The sequence below is a fragment of the Cucumis melo genome, chromosome 9 (assembly GCF_025177605.1).
Source record: "Cucumis melo cultivar AY chromosome 9, USDA_Cmelo_AY_1.0, whole genome shotgun sequence".
Lineage (NCBI taxonomy): Eukaryota > Viridiplantae > Streptophyta > Magnoliopsida > Cucurbitales > Cucurbitaceae > Cucumis > Cucumis melo.
Genome location: NC_066865.1, coordinates 14,077,462 through 14,086,585, shown reverse-complemented (window position 1 = coordinate 14,086,585; position 9,124 = coordinate 14,077,462). Strand labels below are relative to the sequence as shown.

Here is a 9,124-nt window from a genome sequence, read left to right as displayed (position 1 = left end):
AAATGATCGTTTTCCAATATCTAGACGATCAGTTCTAGATAGACAGAGATAGATCACTATCATTAATAGATCAATTAGACCAGGTACAATATCGTTTAGACTGCGTACAAAATCGTTTAGATTGGGTACAAGATCGTTTAGACTAGATACAAAAATCAGGTACAAGATCGTTTAGACTAGGTACAAGGGTAGAAGATCGTTTAGATTGGTACATTATCGTTTAGATTGGTACATGATCATTTAGATAGGTACAAGATCGTTTAGATAGGTACAAGATCATTTAGACTGGGTACAAGACAGGTACAAGATCGTCTAGATTAGGTACAAGATTGTTTAAACTAGGTATAAGATCATTTAGACTTGGCACAAAGGCGTTAGATCATTTAGATAAGTACAAAATCGTTTAGACTGGTACAAAATTGTTTATAATCGATTTTTCACGCGTGTGTGACTAAGGGGTATTTTTTTTATTTCACGCTGTGAGATTGTGGACTTGTGGGCTTTTTCTTTTTTCAAATTTGTTCTATACGGTGTAAATATTTTCATGTTTTTTATATTTTTGAAAAAAAAATTCTATTCATTAAGTATTAATTAAATTATTTGTTTACAAATAAAAAAGAATTTAATTAAAATATTAATAACTAATTATAGAATTTTATATTAAATACTTTTATATAGTTAACATAACATAAATTATCAATAGTAGATGTATTATTTAAAAATTTATTAAGTATAAATAATATATTTATATTCGATAATTGATTTATTAATTAATTAGACTTCGTTAATTTTTCAGGCATAAAAGTCTCAAAAGTTTGGAGATGTTAAAATACTCGTTTCAAGTGGATTTTAATATTTTCTGCATGATAATATCCTGAGTTTTAAAATCTAAAAGTCTGTGAAGCAAACAAGGATAATTAGTGTCTGATTGAAATCTCATGCCAATTCCTATGAAACAAAGTAAAAGGTGTTTGGGATGTCAGGGGTGTTTTGGACGTTCCATAGTCTTAAGTCTTTGATAGAACTTCTAAATATGTTTGTAGAATTAGAAAATCTATGTTTAAGGTTGAGAGTTGTGTAGTCTAGAATTAGAAAGTCCATGTGTTTGTGATTTTTTTTCCTTTTGTTATCTAAAAAGTATGTTCCTTTTTTGTTAAACTGCACATATACTTTTCAATTTTTTAATACACAATTGGGATGTCAACTTAAAAACTTTCACTTACATGTAACAATTTTTACATGTAACTATTGTATTTGAGGTGGATACTATGTTTACAACAAAATTGCAATGCATGGAGGTATTGTACAAAGAAAAAAAAAAGGGTTAGGTGATGAAGAGGTATAGAGCTTTTATGATACATTTTATATTAAATCATAAGTAAGGGTTTATTATGCATGAATGTTGATGTTGGTAATGCAACTAAAGTCTTGCATGCTAATGCGACCAAATTAAATCTCGCGTTTGTTAGATAATTGGATGATCATTGACATAAAGGGTGGACAATTGCTTGCTAGATTTAAGGAGGTTTGCTATGCGTTTATCATCTTAATCTTTCTATTGGCAAACTCACTGGTGCACATTGGGGTACACTATCGTTAGCGTAATCCTACACGATAGGATACACGATTTTTTTTACGCACCTCTCATCGACTTGATAATAAATTTGTTAATGTGGCATTAAGGTTTTATGTCTGCGACTACGCTCCATAAGACACGATCATCGCATACAATATGCTTTTTATGTCTCTAGGCGAGGATCATGCAATAAAAGGTACCCATCCTCCACGGTAACTACCAAATTTTCATTAAGTACAAGTTTTCCTGTCGCTTGTCCAAGTGTAAGAGAAGCGATAGATTTTCTGGGTAAGCTAGGGTCAAACATAGGGAATTTCTGTCAAACTTAGTTATAATGTTTATGTAACGACCCAACTTTCCGGACTAAGCTGAGGTCACTACCAAATACCAAAACTCGACCATTCAGCATAAAATTTAAAACGGACCAGTTACGATTCATTAAAAGCATTAGAAACATTACAAAAAGACAGTTTCGGGCCCTATTTTAAATCAATCATAAAAGTCTCAAATAAAAACTCAAGTTATCAGTTCAAAACCACAAGTCAAATATTCTGATAAAATACATAGCGGAAGCGATAAGAAAACCAGACGCGTCCATATGGCCTTCACGCGTCCTTCCTGCCTCCCGTCGGTCTGCCCCTCGCTGTGCCCTTACCTGAAAAGTTAAAGAAGAGAAAAGGGGTGAGTATAAACATACCCAGTAAGGGACCCACTACTGGGCCCGTTAGGGGACAACAGTTAACTTCCTATTCGGGGATACCCTACATAACAGTCTAGTGGTTCCGTAGAACGCACATATCAGTCTAGTGCTCCCGAAGGATGCACATATCAGTCTAGTGCTCCCCAAGGATGCACACATCAGTCTAGTGCTCCCGAAGGATGCACATATCAGTCTAGTGCTCCCGAAGGATGCACATATCAGTCTAGTGCCCCCGAAGGATGCACATATCAGTCTAGTGCTCCCGAAGGATGCACACATCAGTCTAGTGCTCCCGAAGGATGCACATATCAGTAAGGCATACTACCCCATAGATGAAGCTAACCGTTACCCCTCAGTCCACACTAAACCGTCTACAACAGTCACACCCCAACGGCATTCATATTACAATTCCGCAATAGGCTTGTCAGTCAGATAGTGAAGGTTTAAATAACTGCACCTTCAGTTGCTATACGCATCACCAGTTCGCACACCATTAGGGAAAACCCTAGACCCCAATCAACTAACCAACCAAAACCGGACTCACTGTCCTTCCCCGTCCAAACTCCATGATCAACATCCAGACCAATGATTACTACATACTGAACCGTAACTTCAAGGTCCATCAACATAAAGTCCCAATCTACAATTAGCAGTCACTGTACCTTTACATCAGACAAAATATAATAACAGTGCTTAACAGTCAACACACATACAGTTATTCAGTACAGTCACTAACGTGTAATCCCCTGTGGATTACTACGTTTTCAGCCTCGATCCGAGGTCCAGTAGTAGGAAAACCCTTACCTGAATACTCGGTTATGTCCCTCGATCGAATCCACGCTCAACGGATTAACCTAAACGAAAACACAAAGGTTTTAGTTGATGACTCTAGTAGAAGTCGTTTTAAAAGGTCCGAAACGACACCCGTTGACTTACCCAAGGAAAGGAAAGCTATCTCCAAACAAGCCTGCCGCGAGATCCGAGAACTTAAGCGTCAACTCCTTACTACCTTCAAGGGAGAAAAGTAGGGTCATATCTTATTCCAACATTCAAACTCGAATCGGATGTGGTAACATTAGGGAATTCATCAAAACAATCCTTACCGAAGACTCACCGTGACCCGAAGTGGAGGGAGGAAGGCTTAGGTGGCTCGACTCGGCTCGGCTCACTCTCGGCTCGGCTCGGCTTGGCCTCGGCTCACGGCTCGGCTCACTCTCGGCTCGGCTCGGCTTGGCCTCGGCTCACAACTCGGCTCAACTCGGCTCGGCTCGGCTTGGCCTCGGCTCGGCTCGGCTCAACTCGGCTCGGCTCGGTCTTCGGCTTGTCTCGGCTCGCGGCTCGGCTCGCGGCTTGACTCGGCTTGGTCTTCGGCTTGCCTCGGCTCGCGGCTCGCGGCTTGGCTCGAATCGCTACTCGGCTCGGCTGGATTTGCTTGCGGCTCGCGGCTCGGCTGGAAATGGTCTCGGGTCGGGTCAGCTTGGAAATGGGTCCTCGGGTCGGCTTCACTTCACGGCTCGTGTATTCCTTCCCCCTTCCAGCGACGACGGCGCTCCCCTCTGTGTTCTGTCGGCGTCGGAAACACGAGATGAGAACGGAGAGGATGCCGGCGGTGGCAGAAACGAAGAGAGAGAGAGGGAGAAACGTCGGCTGTAGGTGGACGGCAGGCGGCGCGACTTGCAGATGGTGGCTGCGGCGAACGTCCGGCGAAGCTAAGAACGCCGACGAAGATGGAGATAGGGACAGAGGACGGAGACGGAGAGGATGGAAGAGAGGTGGTGGCGGACACGGTCGGAAGGAGAAGAGAATGAAGAGGAAGAAACGAGGCGGCGCGCGGGGAAGAAGGAAAAAAACGAAGGAAAAAATGGAGGGGGGGGTCTGTGTCGCGTGGTTTAGGGTTAGGTTTAAAAATAATTATATATATATATATATATATATATATATATATATATAACTCTTAATACTTATATAATATTAATAATAATAATATAAAGTAAAATAATAATATATAATAATATTAATATTAAATAAAAATAAATTAATATTATGTAATAATAAGGTTTATTGTTTTAAAATAATAATATTACTATAATATTAAATAATAATAATAATTATAATATTAATATTATAATAAATAAAATAAATATTAATAATAATAATATAATTAATATTATATTATTATTATATCAACTTACACCAACATTTTAGATTTCCGAATAATTTACATAAAACGAGAAAATTTTTACCTCGAATTTTCGGGGCGTTACATTCTTCCCTCCTTAGGGAACTTTCGTCCTCGAAAGTTTTATTCCTCGAACAGTTCGGGATAACGGGACCTCATGTCATCTTCACGCTCCCACGTAGCCTCTTCTACCCGGTGATTCCGCCATAAGACTTTAACCAGAGGGATTTCTTTATTCCTCAACGTTTTCACCTCTCTAGCAAGCACCTCAATAGGTTGTTCAGTATAGCTCAAGTTTTCATCAATCTCTAGTGGCTCGTGATCCACTACATGGGATGGATCTGGCACGTACTTCCTCAACATAGAGACATGAAACACATCGTGAACTGTCGAGAGTGATGGTAGCAACGCCAAGCGATAAGCTACAGGGCCAATCCGCTCCAGAATCTCAAACGGCCCAACAAAACGGGGACTCAGCTTTCCCCTCCTTTCAAATCGTAAAACACCTCTCATAGGTGCTACTTTTAAGAACACCTTGTCCCCTACCTCAAATTCAAGATCCTTCCGCCTCACATCTGCATAACTCTTCTGTCTACTCTGAGCGGTATGCATACGTGATCTAATCTTCTGTATCGCTTCGTTGGTAGACTGAACTAACTCAGGGCCCATCAATCTCTGCTCACCCACCTCACCCCAGCAAACCGGGGATCTACAACATTTGCCGTACAAGGCCTCAAATGGTGTCATGCCAATAGTAGCCTGATAACTGTTATTATAAGTAAATTCCATCAAATGTAAGTGGGAGTCCCAGCTACCTGGAAATTCCAATGCACACGCTCGCAACATATCCTCTAAAACTTGGTTCAGACGCTCAGTCTGACCGTCAGTCTGTGGATGGAAAGCTGTACTAAAGTCTAACCTCGTGCCCATAGCAGTCTGCAAACCCTTCCAGAATTTGGAAGTGAAACGGGCATCTCTATCAGAAACGATCGACACTGGCACTCCATGCAATCTCACTATCTCAGACATGTACAACTGTGCCCACTTACTAGCAGTATAGGTGGATTTACCCGGAACGAAGTGCGCTGATTTAGTAAGTCTGTCCACCACAACCCAAATCACTGTAAAACCCCTCAGAGTTCTCGGCAGCCCTGTAATGAAATCCATGGACACGTTTTCCCACTTCCATTCCGGTATGCTCAAGGGTTGTAATAAACCCGCTGGCTTCTGCCTTGGTGCCTTAACCTGTTGACACACCAAGCATCTACTAACAAATTCTGCTACTTCCCTCTTCATGTTACGCCACCAATAAACCCGCTTCAGGTCCTGATACATCTTCGTACTACCTGGGTGCATGGAAAATGGGGAACTGTGAGCCTCAGATAATAATTCTGTCTTAACCGCACTATCTGACGGCACACAGAGGCGTCTCTCGAACAAAAGTCCACCATCAGAGGATAATGAGAACTCAACCGCTTGCCCTGCCTCTGCTAGGCCACGTTTCTCAACCAGATAAGGATCGTTACTCTGAGCATCAATGATCCTTTGCCTCAAAGTCGGCTGTACCGTCAACTGGGCTAACTGCATAGTAACTGCCCCCACTGACACTGCAATCTCAGCCCGCTCGAGATCCCGATCCAATGGGGCCTGTCGGGTAATAAGTGCTGCCGAATGTGATACCTTTCTACTAAGAGCATCAGCTACCACATTTGCCTTGCCTGGATGATACAGTATCTCACAATCGTAATCCTTCACTAACTCAAGCCACCTTCGCTGTCTCATATTCAATTCTTTCTGAGTAAAGAAGTATTTCAAGCTCTTATGATCTGTGAATATCTGTATCTTTTCACCATATAAATAATGCCTCCATATTTTCAAAGCAAAAACCACTGCTGCCAACTCTAGATCATGTGTAGGGTAGTTCTGCTCATGACTCTTCAACTGACGGGACGCATAAGCGACCACCTTACCCTGCTGCATCAAAACACAACCCAAACCCTTCTTGGAAGCATCACTATAAATCACAAAACTGCCAGAACCATCAGGTACAGTAAGAACCGGTGCGGTAACTAGCTTCTGTTTAAGGTTCTGGAAACTGTCCTCACATGCCTTGCTCCAAACAAAAGGAGCTCCCTTCCTGGTCAACTGAGTGAGAGGAGTAGCTATACGAGAAAAGTTCTCCACAAACCGTCGATAATAACCTGCTAAACCCAGAAAGCTACGAACCTCACTGACAGTGGAAGGTCGGGTCCAACCGGTGACTGCCTCTATCTTAGCTGGATCCACAGAGACCCCAGCCTTAGAAACCACGTGACCCAGAAAGGACACCTGCTTCAGCCAAAACTCGCATTTCGAGAACTTTGCATACAACTTATTATCCCGAAGTGTTTGCAAAACCATACGTAAATGCTCCTCATGTTTGGCCTCCGTCTTGGAGTATATCAAGATATCGTCGATAAACACGATCACAAAAGTATCTAGGAACTCCCTAAACACTCTGTTCATCAAGTCCATAAACACTGCCGGAGCATTCGTCAAACCAAAAGACATCACAATAAACTCGTAGTGTCCATACCTGGAACGAAATGCTGTCTTCGATACATCCTCATCCTTAATCCTCAGCTGATGGTATCCCGATCGAAGATCAATCTTAGAGAACACTGTGGCTCCCTGTAACTGGTCGAATAGATCGTCAATCCTGGGCAAGGGATATCTGTTCTTTACGGTTACCTTGTTCAACTCCCTATAGTCAATGCATAGACGCATCGATCCATCCTTCTTCTTAACAAATAAAACCGGCGCACCCCAAGGTGACACGCTCGGTCGAATGAATCCCTTATCAAGCAATTCCTGTAACTGTACCTTCAGTTCTTTCAGTTCTGCGAGGGCCATTCTGTAAGGGGCTCTGGATATAGGAACCGTGCCCGGCTCCAACTCTATGGCAAACTCAACCTCTCTGTGCGGAGGTAACCCCGGAAGTTCTTCAGGAAAGACATCCGGATAGTCCCTCACCACCGGTTCCGACGACAGGGATACATCGACCTCTCTAGTATCCACCACGCACGCTAAGATACCCCAAGTACCCTGACTGAGCAGTTTACTGGCCCTGATGGCTGAGATTACCTGAGGCAACGACTTTGACCCTCCTCCCTTAAATTTAAAACTGGCCATCGAGGGAGGGTTAAACGTTACCTCCTTACGTGAACAATCTATGCTGGCGTGGTTAGCGGCCAACCAATCCATACCCAGGATTACATCAAAGTCCAGCATATCCAGGACTATCAGCGTTACTTCAATCACATGGCCTGCTATCTCAATCTGGCATGCTTTCACCTTTTCCTTCGACAACATACATTCCCCGGAAGGAGTAGATACTGATAGAACATGGTGTAAGGGCTCTACCTCTAAGCGGGCATGCAACACAAATGCGGAAGAGATAAAAGAATGTGACGAACCCGAATCAAACAAAACTAAGGCGTAATGCCCCAACACTGGGAGCGTACCTGTCACTACTGTGCCTGCCTTCTCAGCCTCAGTCTTGTTGGTAGCAAAGACTCTACCCTGATGTGGAGCACCTGCTCCCTGATTCTGCGCGTTCCCCGTGAGTCTCAATGGGCATCTATCTGCTGTATGACCCTCTTGCCTGCACTTAAAGCAAGTCCTGGTCCTGAATAAGCAACGGCCCAGATGGTGCTTCCCACAAGTGGTACACAACGGCTTCCCTCTGGCAGCCTCCCCTGCCTCAAAAGGTTTCTGCTGGAAGCGGCGAAACTCACCACCTGATCTGAAATTCCGCTGTGGCACTGGAACAGGCTGCTGCTCAGCCTTCCTCTTCTGTCCCGATGTCGAACCTCTACCAGCGGTCTTAGACGAGTTAGCCCTCTCCTGTAAACTGAGATCCACTGCCAGGCGCAGTGCATCGGCATGAGAAGCGGGTCGGAAAGCTCGGACCAAACCCTGAATGTCCAGTCGGAGGCCTCTAACAAACTTATCAGCTCTGGCCGCCTCGGTCGCTATCATCTCGGGGGCGAAGCGGGACAACATGTCAAACTCCGCATCATACTGCTCCACTGTCATGTCATCCTGCTCTAAGTTCAGGAACTCCTGCCGCTTGGCGTCTCTCAAACTAGCAGAGAAGAATTTCGCATAGAAACTCTCCTTAAACTGCTGCCACGTGATCTGACTCACATCACCACCTAGCATTCTCTCTGTAGTCTCCCACCATGCAGTACCTCTGTCAGTCAACATAAAAACAGCACATTGAACTTTCTGATCCTCAGGGCATTTCATGTAACGGAATATGGTCTCCAAGGACGATAACCACATCTGAGCCCTGGTGGGGTCCTCCAAAGACCCATCGAACGTCGTGGGATTATACTTCCTGAAATTCCTCAGGTGCTTAGCCTCTGCTGACAACTGATCCGGCACAAACAGGGGCGCAACTGGTACTGGAGCCGGAGCTGGAGCAGGAGCTGGAGCAGGAGCTGGCGCTGGAGCTGGCGCCGGAGTTGGCGAGGCAGGCTTTTGCTGCTCCCGCATCTGCATAATCAAATCTCTAAACCTCTGCTCCATGGCGGCTAGGTCCGCATGAGTAACTGGCGCAGCCGGGTCAGGGGCTTGGGCTACAAGCTGCACCTCAGGTTGAACGCGTCCTGCTCCCCTTCCTCGG

The 9,124-nt window shown here is 44.0% G+C and overlaps 1 long non-coding RNA gene across 1 annotated transcript; it reads right to left on the bottom strand.

Moving 5' to 3' along the window:
• Nucleotides 1-2,183: 2,183 nt before the first annotated feature.
• On the bottom strand, nt 2,184-3,265 carry LOC127150954 (uncharacterized). Its single transcript, XR_007823602.1, has 3 exons — nt 3,213-3,265; nt 3,081-3,130; nt 2,184-2,231 (listed from the first exon to the last, which is right to left on the bottom strand). It is a non-coding gene; the product is annotated as an uncharacterized LOC127150954 (long non-coding RNA).
• Nucleotides 3,266-9,124: the final 5,859 nt, after the last annotated feature.